Source organism: Eschrichtius robustus, chromosome X (genome assembly GCF_028021215.1).
Source record: "Eschrichtius robustus isolate mEscRob2 chromosome X, mEscRob2.pri, whole genome shotgun sequence".
Classification (NCBI taxonomy): domain Eukaryota; kingdom Metazoa; phylum Chordata; class Mammalia; order Artiodactyla; family Eschrichtiidae; genus Eschrichtius; species Eschrichtius robustus.
The window spans coordinates 19,715,964-19,737,368 of NC_090845.1; positions in this window are offsets into that span (position 1 = coordinate 19,715,964).

Sequence of the window (21,405 nt, forward strand, 5' to 3'; positions counted from 1 at the left end):
AAGAAATGCTTCCAAACTCATTTTACGAGGCCAGCATTACCCTGATACCCAAAGCAAGGACACTACAAGAAAAGAAAATTGCAGGCCAATATCCCTAATGAACATAGATGCAAAAATTCTCTACAAAATATGTGCAAGCCAAATTCAATAATATATTAAACGAATCATATGCCACAATCAAGTGGTATTTATTCCAGTGATGCAGGACGGCTCAATGTCTGCTAATCAAAGTGGTACAACACATTAAACAATGAATAAAAATCATATGATAATCTCAACAGATGCAGAAAAAACATTTGACTAAATTCAACATCTCTTTATGACAAAAACTAACAACAAAGTGGGTACAGAGGAATGTACCTCAACATAATAAAGGCTATATATGTCAAGCCCGGCTAACATCATATTCAGTGGTGAAAAAGTGAAAGCTTTTCTTCTGAAATCAGGAGCAAGACAAGGATGCCCACTCTCACCACTTTTATTTAACATAGTATTGCAAGTCCTAGCCACAAAAATTAGGCAAGGAAAAGAAAGAAAAGGCACCCAAATTGGAAAGGAAGAAGTAAAACTGTCACTATTTGTGGACAACATAATTTTAAATATAGAAAACCCTAAAGACTCCACCAAAAACTGTTAGAATAAACAAATTCAGTAAAGTTGCAGGATACAAAATCAGTATACGAAAATCCGGTGTGGTTCTATACAGTAATAATTAACTATCAGAGAAATTAAGAAAACAATCCCATTTATAATTGCATCAAAGAGAATAAAATGCCTAAAAATAAATTTATCCAAGGAGATCAAAGACCTGTAAACTGAAAACTGTAAGACACTGATGGAAGAAACTGAAGAAGATACAAATGAATGGAGAAATATTCCATGCTCACGGATTGGAAGAATTAATATTGTTAAAATTTCCATACCACCCAAAGCAATCTACAGATTCAATGCAATCCCTAACAAAATTCCAATGGCGTTTTTCACAGAAATAGAACAAACAATCCTAAAGTATGTATGGAACCACAAAAGACACTGAATAGCCAAAGCAGTCTTGAGAAATAAGAACAAAGCTGGAGGCACCATGCTCCCTGATTTCAAATTACATCACAAAGCTATACTAATGAAAACAGTATGGTATTGGCATAAAAACAGACACAAAGATCACTGGAACAGAATAAATAGCCCAGAAGTAAAACCATGCATATATGGTCAATTAATTTATGGCAAAGGAGCCAAGAATATACAATAGGGAAAGGACAGTTTCTTCAATAAATAGTGTTGGAAGGGCTTCCCTGGTGGCACAGTGGTTAAGAATCTGCCTGCCAATGCAGGGGACACAGGTTCGAGCCCTGGTCTGGGAAGATCCCACATGCCATGGAGCAACTAAGCCCGTCTGCCACAACTACTGAGCCTGCGTGCCACAACTACTGAAGCCCGCATGCCTAGAGCCCATGCTCCACAACAAGCCACTGCAATGAGAAGCCTGTACACCACAATGAAGAGCAGCCCCCGCTCGATGCAACTAAAGAAAGCCCGTGTGCAGCAATGAAGATCACTGCAGCCAAAAATAAATAAATAAATAAATAAATTTATTTTAAAAAATGGTGTTGGGAAAACTGGACAGCCACATGCATGCAAAAGAATGAAACTTGGCTACTATCTTACACCATACACAAAAATTAACTCAAAATGGACTAAAGACTTGAATGTAAGTCCTGAAATCCTACAACTCTTAGAAGAAAACATAGGTGGTAAGCTCCTTGACATTGGTCTTGGTGATGATTTTTTAGATATGGCTCCAAAAGCAAAGGCAACAAAAGCAAAACTAAACAGTTGGTACTCACCAAACTAAAAAGCATCTGCACAGCAAAGGAAATCATCAACAAAATGAAAAGGCAACCTACTGAATAAAAGAAAATATTTGCAAATCTTATATTTGATAAGAGGTTAATATCCAAAATGTATAAAGAATTCATGTAACTTGATAGCAAAAAAAAAAAATCTGATTAAAAATGGGCAGAAGATGTGAATGACATTTTTCCAAAGAAGACATATAGATATCCAACTGGTACATGAAAACATATTCAACATCACTAATCATCAGGGAAATGCAAATCAAAACCATGATGAGATATCACCTGACACCTGTTAGAATGGTTTTTTCAAAAGGACAAGAAATAACAAGTGTCTGCTAGGATGTGAAGAAAAGGGAACCCTTGTGCACTGTTGGTGGGAATGTAAATTGTTGCAGCCAGTATGAAAAACAGTATAGAGGTTCCTCAAAAAATTAATAATAGAAGCACTATATGATCTAGCAATTCCACTTCTGGGTATTTATCTGAAGAAAATGAAAACACTACTTCAAAAAGATATCTGCACCTCCATGTTCATGTGTTCATGGCAGCAATATTTACAATAGCCAAGATATGGAAACAAACTAAGTGTCCACCAGTGGATGAATGGATAAAGAATGGATAAAGAAAAGTTTAATATACACACACACACACACACACACACATACACACACACACACACACACACACATGTATATGTATACACACAGGCATATATACATACATATACAATGGAACACCATTCAACCATAAAAAAGAATGAAATCTTTCCATTTGCGACAACATGGAGGGACCTTGAGGGCATTATGCTAATTAAAGTCAGACAGAGAAAGACAAATACCGCGTGATCTCACTTATATGTGGAATATGAAAAAAATAAAACAACAGCAGCAAAAACTGAACCCAAGCTATAAGTATAGAGAATGGATTGGTGGTTGCCAGAGGAGGTGGGTGGGAGAAATGGGTCAACTGTTACTTTTTTTGGTTTACATAAATTGTTTAAATAAAAAGACCAACGAACAGAAAAACAGGCAAGAGACTTATAAACAGGCATTTCATAAAATATATCCTAATGGTAAACTAACTTTAAAAAGGCAAACTAAACACCTAAAGACTTAACAGAATGACTAAAATTTTAAAATCCCTAAAAATATCTAACGTAGGCAAGAATGTGGACCAAGGAGGATATGTGTATACTACTGGTGGAGGTTTAATTGATTCAATGACTTTGGAGAACTTTGTGTTTACCAAAGTTGAACACATGCATATCCCACGACTTCAAAATTCCACTCTTAGGCATGTAACCGATAGAAACGTATACATATTTGTACCAGACATGTTCAGAAATATTTATAGCAGCTTTATTTGAAATGACTAAGAACTAGGGGGAAAAAACAGCACCAAATTTGCATCAAGTATAGAATGGGTAAATAATATTATTGCCCGAAAGAAGCCAGTCACTAAAGAATAGATACTGTATGATTACATTTTCATAAAGTTCAAGAAGAGGCAGAACTAATGTATTTTCTTGGAATTCAGGATAGCGGTAACATTTGGGGATAAATTGGTCCTGATTGAGAGGAGGCATGATGGTGGCTTTTTGGAGGCGGGTAATTTGCTGTCTTGATCTGAGTGGTGGTTACTTCAGTGTGTTCGCTTTGTGATAAATCACTGAGCTGTTTATGTATGATTTTGGATATATATTATACTTCAAAAAAAGTTAAAAAATAATTATAAAAAGAAGGCAAGTAAACAATCATGCATATTTTATCATGCTTTCTTTTTTTTGCAACCACAGTGATATTCATGTTTTCTAAATTTATGTGCCAGTAAATTGCTATGTCCTAATGACAAAACATCTCAAAACAGGTTGAAATGGTTAGACATAAAAATGATATTTTTTATTGTAGTAAAGACAAGCATGTAAGATTTACCCTATTAATAAATTTTTAGGTGTACAGCACAGTGATGTTAAATGTAGGCACTGTGTTGTACAGCAGATCTATAGACCATATTCATCTTGCATAACTGAAACTGTATACCCATTGAACAGCAACTCGCCATTTCCCCTAGCTCCTGGCGACCACCATTCTGTGTTCTTCTTCTATGAGCTTGGCTATTTTAGATACCTCACATAAGTGGAATCATGCAGTATTTATCCTTCTGTGACTGCCTTATTTCACTTAGCATATGTCTTCAAGGTTCATCCATGTTTTTGCATGTGATAGGATTTCCTTCATTTTCAATGCTGAATAATATTGCTTTGTGTATATATATATATATATATATACACACACACACACACACACACACATACATATATACATATATATACACACACACACACACACATACCATTTTATTTATCCATTCATCTGTTGATGGACATTTAGGTTGTTTCTACATCTTGGCTATTGTGAATAATGCTGCAGTGAACACAAGAGTCCAAATATTTCTTCAAGATCATGATTTCAACTCTTTGGATAAGTACCCAGAAGTAGGATTGCTAGATCATATGGTAGTTTTAATTTTTTGAGGATCCTCCACACTGTTTTCCATAGCGGCTACACAATTTTACATTCCCACCAACAGTGCACAAGTTTTCCAATTTCTCCACATCCTTTCCAACACTTGTTAATTTTTGATAATGGCCATCCTAACAGGTGTGAGGTGATATCTAATTGTGGTTTTATCTGTATTTCCCTAATGATTAGTGAGGTTGAGCACCTTTTCATATACTTGCTGGCCATTTGTATGTCTTCTTTGGAGAAATGTTTATTCAGTTCCTTTACCCATTTTTTAATTAAGCTATTTACTTATTTAATTTTGCTACTGAGTTGGAGGAGTACCTTATAAATTTTGGATATTAACGTCTTATCAGATATGATTTGCATGTATTTTTTTCCATTCTGTAGTCTGCCTTTTCACTCTGTTGATTGTTTCCTTAATAACATTTGTTTAATGTGTAAAAATGACAGCACTAAATTAGTTTAATTTGGATTTAGTTTTCTTGCAGTTAAACACAGAACTAATTTTCATCTTATGATTCATAGCTGCTGAAGAGTTCCTTTCACAGAATGGATGTGTAATTTAGTCTGTCTATTTTCTATGGATGCATCTGACTGCTTTATCTTCTTCAGAAGTTCCAGCTCAGATATGTTTGGGCATTTCAATGCATTTCTGAGACAAAACACAGCCTAACTTTACAAAGTATTCTCTAACTCAGAAACGGGAAGAAGCTGATCTATAATATCCACCTTCATCATAGACTCTTGTTGTTTGTGACTTGGGCCAAATCACTGAACACTGTCTGAAATTTTGATTTCTAATTTTCTAAAATTTTCTGACCTCTAATGGAGGATTTTATGATAGTCCTTTGACTTTTATTTTCCCAATCTTTGTGGTCTATTCGAGGTGAAGCAGTTTCTTCTGGTGGGATTGGCATATTTTTTCCTTTTTAATGCTTAAGACTTACATGATTATAGTTTCCCTTTTGTTTATAGAGTTTAATGATAAATAGTAAATATTATTCATTCTGGGCTCACTAGAACCAGTCACATGTTTCTGGGCCTGCATGGTCACATCTTTGCTTGAATTATTTATATATAATTATATTGCTTTTCAGAAAAATAGGAGATGTAATTGGTGACGCTGTTAAAATGACTGTAATTATAATACATGAGAAAAGGGTCCCATTTTGTGGATAGTTGTTTATTCTGCATTTTACCTTTCAAAACAATTAAGTTGTTGTTATACACTTATATGCTCACAGAGAATATCTGCAATATAATTTTAAACTGGGGCAAATTACTATTTTATATCAGCGTATTAGAGAAACAAGCAAAGAACCTAATCCCCCTCCATTAGGTGAGACAAATGGTGGTCTCAGGAGATGGCTATCCTTTTATTTTCTCTAATAACTAAGAAACTGTGGAAGAACTTCCTGTCATCATTCTGAGGCCTGTGAGGCTACTAGGATTGGTAGTTAAAGGGCCATACTTTGGCTCAAGCTTCTCTTACCTATTTAGGTACCTAGTGATGATGGCTTAAGCTATATTGTAATCCTGCTCCAACCTTAGCCCATTCCCTACTCCTGATTATAGGAAATTGCCCTGCCATGGAGGTATGTGTATTCCGGTGTCTGGATGGATTTGATAGTTCTGCCCATTTTTCAATTTAATGAAAATCCACAATGATATTACATTCTAAATGCCTTTCAAAAAGTTTGGATAATTATTCATTACTCTATTTGAGTAGCTCAGGAGCCTTTAGTTTTCATCTAATTGGTAATGACCTTCAGCCAACTTCCTTCTCTCTCAAATTCCCTAATCACATTTCACAGCAGTACCATCAGACAATCCTGGAAAAGCCACATGCTGAGATGCCAAGGAAATCCATGCTGGCTTGAAACACTTAAAGAGAACTGGATTGGACAAGAAAAAGAACAACCATTTAACTTCTTCAAGTTTATAAAAGGCAGTATCTGGTAATGCATCTCATTAGATGGTCCAAAAGAATTCTTCAAATTATTTTCTGAAAATAACAGAGACTTTATAGTTCCAGAAAACCCAAGTCTGGCAGTACTGCATTGTTTAATGTCACTTCAGAATAGTCACAAAGCTCTGTTTTGAACATTTCTGCATCTTTAAGTGAGCCTGGTATTATCTTTCTTATGATCAATTAACACAGACATGTAACATAGTCAAGGTCTATGCCAACCACTATGGAAATGTTGGAAAAGTAACTTAATGATAGCATTATTCCGCAGAAATAAATGCTACATTTTCAGAGAATCAGTGGGGTTCCAGGGCTTTACTGCCACAAAGCCAAGTCAGCAGACCAAAAGTGAAAACAATGTAATCAAACACCTAAATCATTTATATGTACCCTGGATGCCAGGTTTAATGGAGCTGAAACAACTTGCCTAACCACCTGAGTGTTTCATATGTCATGGGTTGTTATAGGATCGTGTGGACACAAACTATATGACCCTAAGATCTATCTTTATTCAATAAGAATTGTGCATAGTACTGTACATGCCTTGAATTTATATAATGCTCTCTATCCTGGCATTTTACAAGAGGAGATGATTTAAAATGTGCCATCTGACTTGCAAGTAAAAAGAGCATCTCTAAAATGATACTACTTACTGAAAATACAGCAGCAGAGAACGTGTTTCTGGAAAACAAAAGAATTACAAAAAGCTCGTTTGAAAGTGCTGTCCTGCAAGAAAGGGCTCAGTTGGTAGACCTCTGCTCTTCATCTAAGCCCTTCCCCTTACTCTCTCCTCCCAGTATTGCCCCGCCCAGGGTACAGGTGTTTAGGTAAGTTTAAAGAAGAATGAGAATGTACTGACATACAATGAAGCATTTTCTTGGAGCATCTGAATCCATTCTCAGAGTTGGCCTAAGACTGGCTGAAAGAAAGTGAGAGAGAGCAAGAGAGAAAACCGTCATCCTAAAAGAAACAAAAGTAACAGTCTGATCAAAATGGAAATGGACCGAAAAAACTTCATCTAAAATGAAAATATAGCAAAAGTGTACAGATGTCAGTGAATGTTTTATCTTACTGTCTTGTGCTTTATGATTTCAGCATTGGTTCTGGTTTTGTTCAATTTTAAAAGAGCTGCATATTTAAGGATTTCCTCAACTGTGAGGCAAGAAAGATTAAGGATAGCTATTAAGGATAGTTGAGAAGAGAGACACTCTTCAGCGAGTAAAGAACATTCTTTTAAAAGTTTATCTTCTGGAGGCATGTGAATTTTTTTTTCCTGAAGTCCTTCCAGTTTCAGGGTAGACCAAAGAATGTTGACAACAACTTATAAATGATTCTAGTAATCATGGGCCTTCCTTCACCTCTTAGCTGGACTATAATTAACAGTTTAAAAATTGGCCTGAGTATGAAATAGTTGTCTAGTATTATTGCCTCTGCACATTTTGATCAGCTGGCAGCTGAGAAACCTTTGGGGCAAAACTTTATAAGCTTATCTCTTGGTTCATTAGGGCCACTGGGGGAAGAAAGAAATGACAGTCTTCAACTTGCTGCTAATTAAAATGATTGCCAAGATTCCTCTCCAAGGACCACTCTTTCAGTTATAAAGTGCATGTGTAAATGAAGCACCCCAGGCCATCAGCAAATTGACAAAAGCAAGTCAGAACCAGTGAGGTTTTTCTGTTTAAACTGAGCTAGCATACAACAGTCTTGGCTGGAAAAATGGTGAGGGAACCTCTTTACAAGGGTTCTGTAGATTGTATGAGCAGCAGTTTTGAGGAATATCAGGAAAATATTGGTTTCCTTTTTTTAGGGCAGTTATTGGAACTTGGATTTCACATTTCTGATCCAAAGCTCTGACCTATGTGAATTTTTCATTTAGGGCGCTTCAGGTTGATATTTTAGGGAATAATAGTGCCATCAAAGATGCTGTCATTGTCCCATTCAATAGCCAAGGGCAACTTACTACAAGCTTCTGTGGTCTCTCTGCCAGAGGGCAGTCTCCAGCCACAGGTGCTTGCTCAAGCTGTGCAGAGCACAGGCTCACGCTGGGGACTTTTGCCCCTGGGAGCAGTCATCCATCCATAAATGACAATCAGAAGTGGCAGAAATATACCATGAGCCTCCTTGGCTCTTGCGTGGGTCAGCTCGGAGGTGTCTTCTCCACTGTCTCCTGGAAGTTCTCAGTGGGATTGTGGCCCAGTTGCCCTCAGTGGGAACCTGATCATGATGCAGTCTGTACTGGCTTCCTTCCCTTGTGTACCCTATTTCCTCCTTTCCTGCTCCGTAATTGCTGAAACCACCTCCCAAATAAACTATCTGCAGTTAAATCCTTGTCTCAGGGTTTGCTTTTGGGAGAATGCAACCTAAGACAAGTGTTATTTGCTAAGATAGAGGTACAGAGACAGTCCAATTTGTATCGATCCAAATAAGTTCACCCGATTTTATTTATTGATGTCCTTACCTTCCTCAATCATAATCCAAAAAGAAGCCCCCAGAGAATACGAGAATTTTGGCAATTAAACAATACATAGAATGATCGCATCTCTGATGCCTAAATATTCATAAATGTTTGTCAGAATTGTTAAACCAATCTGAATTTTAGAAGAACTCACTTGCAAGCATCTCATCTCACTTGGGATATTTTGATACAGTCACAGGGACTTCTGGAAGTTATGTGACATACCTATTAATCAGAAACATGATTAGTTCACTGGATACTCAGCAGAGCTCAAGTCAATATCTCCATGACATCTTTCAGTTAAAAATGTGCAACACTTGAGTTTAAAACCAGAATATTTAGTATTTCACCCCCAACTTTACATATATTTAACTATTTGGGAAATTATCACTTTTGTTTCAGTTTCAACCAGATGTTTGTCATGGCATTTTCAATATTGGGCTTTTAAAAAAAATTAATTAATTAATTAATTTACTTTTGGCTGCGTTGGGTCTTTGTTGCTGCACGTGGGCTTTCTGTAGTTGCAGCGAGCAGGGGCTACTCTTCGTTGCGGTGTGTGGGCTCCTCACTGCAGTTGCTTTTCTCGTTGCGGAGCACAGGCTCTAGGTGTGCGGGCTTCAGTAGTTGTGGCTCGCGGGCTCTAGAGCGCAGGCTCAGTAGTTGTGGCACATGGGCTTAGTTGCTCTGCGGCATGTGGGATCTTCCTGGACCAGGGATCAAACCCGTGTCCCCTGCATTGGCAGGCCAATTCTTAACCACTGCAGCAACAGGGAAGTCCCTGGGCTTTGATATATCATTAAACAATGTTTACAAGGCTCTTTCCTCAACCCTCCTGAGTCTTTTAAACAAATATGTTCTGTTGGTAAGCATAGTAAAGTAGTAAACAGAAACTTTTAAGGGTACAAAGTCAACCTACCTCTCCCACTCCCCAATTTTTTCCAGAGTATCTGGATGCCACACGGAAATAATGTTATTTTAGCGCATACCTTTCATTTGTTCAAGTTACTTTCATGTGCTTACACATAGAAACTCGGAAAAGGAAACAGACTGAATTCAATCAGCTCACAGGTTATTTACAAAATATCTGATCAGTAATCCAGTTATTAAATAGTTCGTAGCTGGTCAGAGAAAAGTGTTCATGAAACCTATGCCACAGACTCAGACCACCAGTATTTGAATGAGCTTTGTTCCATATGAGAGTTGTATTTCACACTCAATTTAGCCAAACATCTTACAAATTCATTATTTTGGTCACCCTTAAGAAAAACCTTATACTCTTAAAACAATTCAGTATATGTCTCTCAGTACTTTATGGTCTACAGTTGTAGTTTTGTTCTTTGGCTTATTTGATATTCTCCAAAACTTCTGAATCTCGTTCTGTTACATCTGGAGTGTTGATCTCAAGACAAAGTGATTAGAGTCACCAGAGGGAAAAATGAGAGTGACTATTGTTTTTTTTTTTTTTTTTTTTGGTCAGCTTAGCTTTTTCTGCAGAGCCTAGAATGTTACATTTAAAAAGATGTCTTCCTGGGACTTCCCTGGTGGCTCAGTGGTTAAGAATCCGCCTGCCAATGCAGGGGACATGGGTTCGATCCCTGGTCCGGGAAGATCCCAGATGTCGCAGAGCAACTAAGCCCATGCACCACAACCACTGAGCCTGTGCTCTAGAGCCCGCAGGCCACAACTACTGAGCCAGCGTGCCACAACTACTGAAGCCCGCATGCCTAGAGCCTGTGCTCCGCAACAAGAAGAGCCACCGCAATGAGAAGCGCGTGCACCGCAACGAAGAGTAGCCCCCACTTGCTGTAACTAGAGAAAGCCCACGTGCAGCAACGAAGACCCAACGCAGCCAAAAAAAAAAAAAAAGATGTCCTCTTTCTCCTCTGAAACCATTGCTGAACTCTTAAAATCTAAATCAGGTTTTTCACTGTAGCTAGTAAGTATAAACAAGCATCTCAAGCCTAAGCATAAACCATATACAGTTGACCCTTGAACAACACAGGTTTGAACAGTGAAGGTCCACTTACATGTGGATTATTTTCAAAAAACAAAATATTTTCATTTTACAGATCTTTAAATTAACTAAGTGCAGGGAAAAGTTCGTGTTCAATTAGAGATTCCAACGTGTGGAATCAGAAAGAACTAGGGTTTGAGTCCTGATCCTATCCAAACTGTTTCAGCTTCTTGACCTTGGTGAGTCATTTATCAATTCCTTTCTTTTTGAGGCAGAGAGAGCAGGACAAAGATCTGTGACTGTGTGGGGGCTTGGCACCCCTAACCCCTGTGTTGCTCAAGGCTCAACTGTATTTCATATTCGTCCTTCACGTTGACTAAGGTTGAGTTCAAACTGCATTCCGTGGTGTTCTGATGCTTTTCCTAAGGTATATGCCTTTAGGCGATGAAGGAATACAGGCTCTTTTTTTGGCTCCTGCTGCCACTGTCACACTGCTTAGCTGTTCATCATCCTTTTCCTCTGCTTCTCCTCAGCACCTGATCCTATCTTTCCGGATAGTCAGAATGCTATGAATTATAGATGGAATCAATGCATTATAAACTGGCAAAAATCCAAATAGAAAGATATTTTGGGAAGAGAGATGTAATGGAGTATGCCACCTAGAATAGCAAATATTTTATTGATGTAATAGAGGAAAGACTAATGAAATTTGTGGATTAGGCAAGCTGAGAGGGATCCCAAATTCTTTAGAAGTCAAGATTAAGACAAAATGAGATCTTGATAAATCATATAAGACATCCTGGCTTCAGAAAAGACAATGATAAAATACTGGTTGATAATAAGTACTGACTGACAAAAAAAGATCCTCACACAGAAGTTGAGGGAGTTATATTCCCCTAAGGAAGGAGATTTAAAAGTTCAAATGAAATAAATGTGAAGAAAAAGTGTGAAGAAATGTGAAGAAAAATAAATGTCACTCAACTCAACTGTGATAAAAATATTAAAGTGAAACTAACACTGTGAACATATTATTGAGGTAAGTTTGTATTGACAGGAGGAAAATCATTAGCTGTGAAGTCAGAAGAGGGGTTCAAACCTTGGCTTCTCCATTTACTAGCTGTGTGACTCTAGATAAATTATTTATCCTCCTTCAGCCTTATTTTCTTCAGCTATAAAATTATGATAATACCATTTGTTTTACAAGGATTTTGTAAGGGTTAAATGAGATCATGTAAGTCAGTGGTTCTCAGATAGGGGCAATTTTGCTCCCCAGGGAACATTTGGGGACATTATCGGTTGTTTCAACTTGGGGATGCTATTGGCATCTAGTCGGTAGGGGCCAGGGATGCTGTTCAACATCTTACAGTGGACAGTCCCCCACAACAAGGAATGATCCAACCCAAAAGGTCAATAGTGCCGAGATTGAGAAACTCTGGTAAAGTGTGTAGCCCATCACCTGATAGGTAGTAAACATGGAGTAAATTATAAGTACTATTTAAATTATTGCTACCTAAATAAGAATACAGAGAACTAACTTAATTTGATGTGAAGGGACAAAGGAAAAAGGTGTAGGATCAAGCTGAGAAAGCATGCTGAAAGTGATCCTGGTAATAACCACTGAAGGACTTTGCCGGGCAAACTAAAATGCTCATTCCAAACCTTTAATTTTAAACACTAAAAAAAAAAAAAAAAGGTAAAAGTTTAAGCAATTAAAAAGTGATGAGACCATTTAAAAATTCCTATTGCTAGGGTAATGAGAGGCCCTTGGAAAATTTTAACCTATACAAACAAGTAAGACTGGATTAAACACATTCCAGAGTATTAAAGCTATTAAGATTATTAGACTGTGAAATATGCTGCCAAGAAAGTACCAAATCCACCACCTCTTGAGACACTTAAAACTCAACTAACAAAACAGTACAAAGTATATTTCTGGGAAAAGGAAACTAGCACCTAAGGGGATCAAGCTACTAATTCAAGAGATCATTTTATTTTCCTTCTGATATTCGTGTTTCAGCAGCTACTTTTAAAATGGTAGGAGGAAAAATGTCAAACTGGAAACGAGCTCCATGGGATCAAACCATAAAATCAGTTACCTGATCAGTTTGGCAAAGATTGGAAACTGGCAAAAGCTTATCTATCGTGAAAAAAATTAAGGCTGTCAAAGAGAAGGAGCTTTAGCTAATGCTAATTAGCTTTAGCATCTACAAGTAGACAGCAGGCTTGACTTTGGGCAAAAACAAAAAAATTCTTCAGACATTAACAAAACAACCTGGAAATGGTTACATAGAGGATAATGATAAAATTCACTGTAATAATTTCTAAATTGAATGCCTATCTCATCCCAGTCGCAGTTTCTTTCCCTCACAAATCAATGAGTTCACAAATCTTTGAAAATATTTAAGGATATAATGTTTGAGATGCACTTTGTAAACTGTACATATACCAAAAACATTATTTTTATGTTTGTATTTAGTAAACTATGCTTCATTCTCTTTAACAGAAAGTCATTTGACAAGTATCATCTTAACTGATTAAAACAGAACAAAATGTATGCAAATTGACAAGGTAGGAGGAACATAGAAAATGCAGCAGAATCAGGCTAAATGACTTGCTGAAAGCCACTTGATATGTTTACGAGGCAGAGCTGGATTGACAAAATTAGATTTTTGCCTCTCTGAAAACTAGATCAGGGCTCTTTCTGCTGCTTCAATCCCCCAATCTCTACCCCACCAATGCCTGTGGCCCCACTTTCAAATGAGTACTCATGAAAGGGCAATGCTTAAGGTTTGCATTAAAATCGGCATCTAAATGTTATTCTAGATCATATGCTTCTAACTCATGATTGTGTCCCTACATATAGCAGTTGGGCATTTGATAAATAAGCTGAATTAATGAATAAACTTTGAGCTTTTAACAAAAGAGATTCAACAGATAGACCATTGAAGTTTAGATGAAATGGATACATTTTCTTAAGAATCTCCTTTAGTCAAGATAATCTCTGTTGCAGGTTAGGTTAAGTCTCTTTGAATTAGCAACTACGAATTGTCAACCCTTCATTGTCTAAATTAAGAAGTATAATATGGGAAAGTGTTTTGAAGTAGAAGAAAATTTTAATGATTTGTTCTATTTTCATCACCATTAGCTGAAAGCCAGATATGTTAGTTAAAAGAAAATATTTCTGAATACACAATGGAGATGACAAGGGGAAACACCCCAGTAATTTTCCACTCTTGGAAAAGTTGTCATGTAAAGAGGTATTAGGTTTATCCCCTGTGGTCCAAGAGGGCAGAACTAGAGCCAAATGATAAAAGATACAGGAAGTTTGTATGAGTAAGGGCTGTCCCAGAGTGGGAAAGGCTTCCTTTGGAAGAAATGATCGTCTCATTTTTAGAAGTGTTCAAATGGAGGATGGACAATCACTCACTGGGAAAGCTGTGCAATGATCCAGACATTGAGTAGAAGTTTGGGGCTTAAAACTAAAAAATTCATCTTTGAGATTCTATTAGGATAGATAAAAATAGATATAAATTCATGAAATTGGTACCCAGCTCTTTACCTCAAAAACTAGTATCAGCCAACAAAGTTGTACTTAAAGAAAATTGCATAGACTATGTTATCAATGGGGTCAAAACTGCGCTGTCAAGTGCACTCATGTTTAGCCAGACTTTTCCTATTTGGGCACACTGTTTCTAATTGAAAGTAAGATAGATGGGGTACTGAAATCTAAACGGTGCCAGTAATGGCTTCTAATTATTTTGTTGTAAAAACATAGGCATTCTTTCTCTTTTAATGGCTGTGTTTTCCTGCTGTTTTCAATTGAAACAGCTTCTTTCAGAAACTGTGCAAAATATTTCCTAGGCAATCATTTGGCTAGCCCCAAATGAGCAATTTATGTAAGATATGCTAAATCAAATAACTAAAACTCAATGGTACTGCCCAATCAAAGAAAAAGTGAGTGTGGAATACACGGCAATTTAACTCTCTCTGCAGGATCATGGGTGTAATCTCGCTGTCGGAGAGACCGCTGACTTTGCAAACAGGTTTGCAAATAACCTAATGACCAAAGGAATGATAAATTAAATCAGTCAAATTAAAATGTAAACACAAAGTGGGGGATGTTTGGGAGGGACAGAAATTATTTTTTTCCAAAAAGGCATTTTTTCAAATAGTGTGTGTAAACATCATCAGTGGATTTGGTAAAATGCCCAGTCATGGGTTCTACTCCAAATATTCTGATTCAGGAAGTCTGGAATAAGGCAGAGAAATCTGCATTTTTAACAAGCAACAGGGGAAGGGGGTGGTGGGAGGAGTCCAAACCAAGTGGTTCATAGAGTATATTTTGAGAAACAATGGTAATCCTTCTGAATATTACGCCTTAGTTTCTCCCTCCCACCCTTAGATTATGAGTTACAACACAGCGGTTTTTCATCTGTAGGGGCTTTTATTTAGAATTATGCTCCTTAGGACACTTAAATAATTCTATAACTCTTTTGGAGTCAACCATTATTTTCATATCCATTTGTAAGAGGAGAAAACTGAGACCCATAGAATTAATCTCTATGTTCCACGGGGCTCCAAAAGAACAGGAAATTACCTTTGGTTATCAAGTAGGTTTAACTTCTGTACTGCTAAGACTCTAGTCAAGCCCTGTCCAATGTTACTTTCTGTGATGATGAAAATATTCTTCTCTACCCAATATGGTAGCCAATACCCACATGTAGTTATCGAGTATGTGAAATGTGGCTAATGTGACAAAAGAACTAAATTTCAAATTTTAGTTAACTTAAATTTATAAGACACATGTGGTTAGTAACTACTGGTTGGGGCATCACAGCTCTAGATAGGACTTCTGAGAGGTGCAATTTCTGGAAGTAAACTCTTAACAACTGCTTCTAAGACAATGGGAAGAATGGTGAAGACTTCAGGAAGATGCTGGGAGTGAATGTAGTACATCTGGAAAAGATTCTTATTTTGCCCACCAGACACTGGACATTTGCTCAGTTTTTTGTTGGGCTAAGCTACCATGCTCTCAACAACTTTATAGAATAAAACAGATGCCTTTAGCCAGCAGTCCCCAACCTTTTTGCCACCAGGGACTGGTTTCGTGGAAGACAATTTTTCCACAGACTGGGGTGGGGGGACGGTTTTGGGATGATTCAAGTGCATTACATTTATTGTGCACTTTATTTCCATTATTACATTGTAATATATAATGAAATAATTATACAACTCACCATAATGCAGAATCAGCGGGACCCGAGCTTGTTTTCACTTGCCACTCACTGATAGGGTTTTGATATGAGTCTGCAAGCAATTGATTTATTATGGTCTCTGTGCAGTCAAACCTCTCTGCTAATGATAATGTGCGTTTGCAGCTGCTCCCCAGCGCCTCAGCTCGACCTCAGATCATCAGGCATTAGATTCTCATAAGAAGTGCGCAACCTAGATCCCTCATATACGCCGTTCATAGTAGAGTTCGCACTCCTATGAGCATCTAATGCCGCCGCTGATCTGACAGGAGGCGGAGCTCAGGTGGTAATGCAAGCGATGGGGAGCGGCTGTAAATACAGTTGAAGCTTTGCTCACTCGCCCACCGCTCACCTCCTGCTGTGTGGCCCAGTTCCTAACAGGCCATGGACCAGTATTGGTCCGTGGCCTGGGGGTTGGGGACCCCTGCCTTTAGCCTCTCTCTGACTACATTTAGTCTGTCTTCCTGTGTTCTCTTTTTTATTTTTTACAGATGCTGACATTTTTACAGTGAATTACCTTTAACATATACTTACTGAGAGCATACTGCAAAAATTAAAATAAAATATATTCCATTACAGTTTTGGTGACATCTCTCTTAGCAGTAGATCTTGTAAGTCCCATTTCTCAAGTAATACTGCTTTTGATCGCTTTCTAAATTCTCCAAATGAAATATTCATTGGTAATGAAATGTCTTAGTAAGGCAGGTTTAAAAGAGGAGAGGGAGAACAGATGCTGAACCATAATCTAAGACTATGGTAAAAATGAAAAAATCAAAAAGAAATGGAAAAGGTACTACTAGTTTTTAATTAACCTATAAAAGTGTTACTGATTTTTACCCCGTATTTTTTTGAAAGACTTTATTCTCTCCTTTTTTTCCCATCCCACATAAAACTATATCGTAGCAGGTCCTTCAAGTCCAACTGTCAGTAACTCTGGCTGAATATTAGAATCACCTGGGAGCATTTAAAAAATACGACATCCACACTCCACTCCTGGAAGTTCTGATTTAACTGGTTTGAGGAGGGGCCCTGGCACAGCATGTTTTAATCTTTCTATATTTTAGGAACGACAGGATTTGAGAAGAGGATGGGAATTAGAAATCAATGAGTTAAGTCCTCTTATTTTGTAGATGAGGTAAATGAGGTCCAGAGAAGGGCAGTGACTGGCTCAAGCTTATGCAGGTATTTCTGCTTGAGTTAAGGCCAGAGTCAAGGGTCTGAGTCCCTGTATAATTCTCCTAGAACAGCAAACTGCCTCCACGGGTGTGTTTCCAAGGTATGGGTTCAACCTACCTTTATTTTGATATGTTTCTTACTAGTCGTACTCTTCCTAATGCCCCTCTGGCTTTCCCTATGGTATCTATTTCAAATATTCTTAGGTTATACGATGCAGTTATACTGACTAGTCAGTTGAGGGGACTGTTATAATTAACTTTAGGCAGCTTATCTCTACTTATTATATCACAAATGAGGAGGTACATGTTAGTTTAGAACAGTGGTTCTCAACCCCAGCTGCACATTAGAATCATCTGGGAGATTTTTAAAAATACCGATGTCTACGTTCCATCGACATTAAATCAGTATCTCTGTAGATGGGCCCTTGGCATTTTAAAAAGTTCCCCAGGAGATTCTAATGTGCAGCCAAGCTTGAGAACCTCTGGATCAGAGGACGATGTCAAGGAAGGCCTCAGAGATTATTAAATACTAGGTAGTCAAGGGATAGAAACAGTTATGCTGATTACACCCCCCCACCCTTGTCATTTCCTCCAGTTAATTTAATATGAATCTGCCATGTTGGCTTTACCAGGCCTCACAACTCAGGCAGTTGCCATAGAGAAATCAATATTTCCTTCACAGCAAAATATAAGCTATGCTGAACTTAGAGACCCCATGACTTTTTTTTTTCAGTAGCTTTGAGAGAACTGCTTTATGTTTAGTTTTGTGTAAGAGGTAATATTCAGACTCATGGGCCAAATCTAGGAAATTATTTTTAGTTCTCTTTTGAAAAGTGCCTTTTTAAGAAAAATACTTTAGAAAGTGACATCACCAAAACAGGGAAAAGTTATTCCAGACTTAGCCCCCCTCACAAGAAGAACAACTATTCACGGATGTCAGTGAGAGAATCCTAGAATGCAGGAGTGAGGCTGAAGTACCCCTGCACCACAGACGCCAAGGCAGAGTGCATCAGAAAGGAAAGAGGAGTGGCTGGCTGCACACTGACCACACTGTACCTCCCCCAGGGTAGCACAGCACCAGTTGGAGAGGTGTCCCCTGAACCTCTGGTTCCTCCAGTGGGAAAAGAACCCAGGGGGAATATCCAGCCCCCCTAACATTGTGGGTCACTTCATGGGAGCCCCCCAAACTCTGGTTTTGCCCAATAGGGATCACAGGGAAATTGGGGGGGCTCAACTATTGCGAATCTCATCATGACGGAGAATGCGGGAGAAGTTTACGGCAACCAGCACTTGGATCTTGGGAGACTGAGCTTTTACCTGCAGGGTCCAACTAGTAGTCCCAACCAGCAGCTTCACTCATCTTCAGAACCAAGTTGGTGGTGCAGTCTGACCAGGAAACTCAGTGGAGTGCAGGTCTGCCTGATTTGGGCCCTCAAAGGAGGAGTTCCGCCAGTCCTGGAGCCTGGTCTGCCCACACCCAGGCAGAAGGGCTGAGTCATAGCCCGACCTGCTGTGAAGTGTGGCCCCCAACCCCATCTGACATGAAGCGCTGGTGAGAGGGGCTGGAAACTGCATAACCCAGAGATGCTCAAGCTGAGAGTCAGGCAGATAGAGCTGATAACTTTCAGAGCAAAGCCAGTAGCCCTGTTTGGCCAGGGAACTTGGGGCATGACTCAGCTAGAGTCAACACCACAAAGAGCCTTAGTGACCTTGGAGCTGCTCCTCTAAGCAGGTTCTAGCCTGCCACCTTGCCAGGGCAGGGAAGCTAATTCATAGTCCCACCTTTTGCTGAGTATAATACCTAGTCCTGAATGTCGAGTAAGCCTGATCAGAGAATCCAGGCAACAGTGTAGCCCATCCTAGAGCCTCACTTAGGCAGGGAACCAAGCTATCAGTCCTACCTAGCTGTTCTCAGCCACTGGCAACCCCCCACCCCACCTCAGAGCTTGAATAGGTGTCTCTTCCCAAAACAGACCCCAAGAGCCAGCCCCACCTGCCCAAGGGCATTACCAGCAGACACTTCCAGAAACTCAAACTGAGGCAACTGGTGAAGAACTGTCTCTGCCAAAACAAACCTGCCAAGCCTGAAAGAGGAGACTACTTACTCAAAGGTACAGATACCAACATAAGGAATGAAGGATCATGAAAAATCAGGTAAATATGATGATACCACCAAAGGAAACTAATAAAGCACTAATAATTGACCCTAAAGAAATGGCGATCTATGAACTGAAGACAAAGAATTCAGAATAATCATCTTGAAGAAGTAAATTACAAGAACACACGTATAAGACAACTAAATGAAATTACGAAAACAATGCATAAACAAATGAGAAGTTCAACAAAGAAATAGAAACCATGAAAAAAAAAAACACCCCAGAAATCCTAGAGCTGAAAAATACAATAGGTGAACTGAAGCATTCAATAGAGAGCTTCAAAAGTAGGGACATACAAACACAAAGCAATATTTGCATTATTTTTATATTCCAGAAGGAGAAGAGAAAGAAAGGGATACGAAAGTGTATTTAAAGCAATAATGGCTGAAAACCTCCCAAACCTGGGGAGAAAAATAGATTTTCATTTCCAAGAGACCCAAAGGACTTCAAATAAGTTGAACCTGAATAGGACTACACTGAGACACATTGTAATTAAATTGGCAAAGGTGAAAGACAAAGAATTTAGAAAGCAGCAAGAGAAGAGAGAGAATTTATATACAAGAAACCTTCCCAACAAACTATCAATGGATTTCTCAACAGAAACTGTTCAGGCCAGAAGAGAATGGGATGACATATTCAAAATATTGAAAGAAAAAACTGTCAACCAAGAATACTATACCTGGCAAAGCTTGCTGTCAGAAATGAAAGAGGGATAAAGACTTTCCTCAAGAAACAAAAGATGAGGAAATTCATCACCACCAGACCTGCCTTACAAGAAATGCTAAACAGAGTTCTTTGAGTGGAAGTAAAAGAATGCTAATTAACATCACAAAAACAAAAGAAGGAGTGTAAAAGTCACTGATAATGGTAAATATACAAAGTTAGATTTTGTAATATGGTAGTGGTGGTGCATAATTCACTTATAACTCTAGTTTAAAGGTTAAAAAACAAATGTATTAAAAATAGCCATAACTACAATAATTTATTAGTTACACAATATAAAAAGTAAGTAAATTGTAACATCATTAACCTAAAGTGTGAGAGGGAGAAGTGTAAAGCTTAGAATTGTATTGAAGTTAAATTCTTATTAATTTAAAATAGGGTGCTATAATATTAAGATATTATGTAAGTCTCATAGTAACCACAAGGGAAAATCTTGTCATACTTATACAAAAGAACATGATAAAGAAGTCAAAGCATATTGATAGCACAAGACATCAAAGCACAAAGAGTCAGCAAGATAAGAAACAAGGAATAATGCAAAACAAAACAATCAGAAAACAACAAAATGGCAAGAGTAAATTCATATTTTCAATAATTACTTTAAATATAAATGGATTCTATTTTCCAATCAAAAGACACAGAATGGCTGAATGGATAAAAAAACAAGATACAAAGAAATGCTGCCTACAAGAGACTCACGTTAGCCTTGAAGATGCACAAAGACTGAGAGTGAAGAGATGAAAAAGATATTTCAAGCAAACGGTATCCAAAAAGAAGCAGGGGTAGCTATACTTATATCAGACAAAATACACTTTAAATTAAAAATGGTAAAAATAAACATAAGAAGGTCATTATCTAGGGCTTCCCTGGTGGCACAGTGGTTGAGAATCTGCCTGCCAATGCAGGGGACACGGGTTCGAGCCCCGGTCTGGGAAGATCCCATATGCCGTGGAGCAACTAGGCCCGTGAGCCACAATTACTGAGCCTGCGCGTCTGGAGCCTGTGCTCCGCAACAAGAGAGGCCGCGATAATGAGAGGCCCGCGCACTGTGATGAAGAGTGGCCCCCACTTGCCGCAACTAGAGAAAGCCCTCGCACAGAAACGAAGACCCAACACACCCATAAATAATAAATAAATAAATTTAAAACAAACAAAAAAAAAACAAACAAAAAAGAAGGTGATTACCTAATGATAAACGGGTCAATATATCAAGAAGATGTAACACCTGTAAATATTTATGTGCCCCAAATTGGAACATCTAAATACATAAAGCAAAAAGAAAAACAGCTAAAAGGAGAAATAAACAACAGTACAATAATACATGGGAACTTTATTTAATA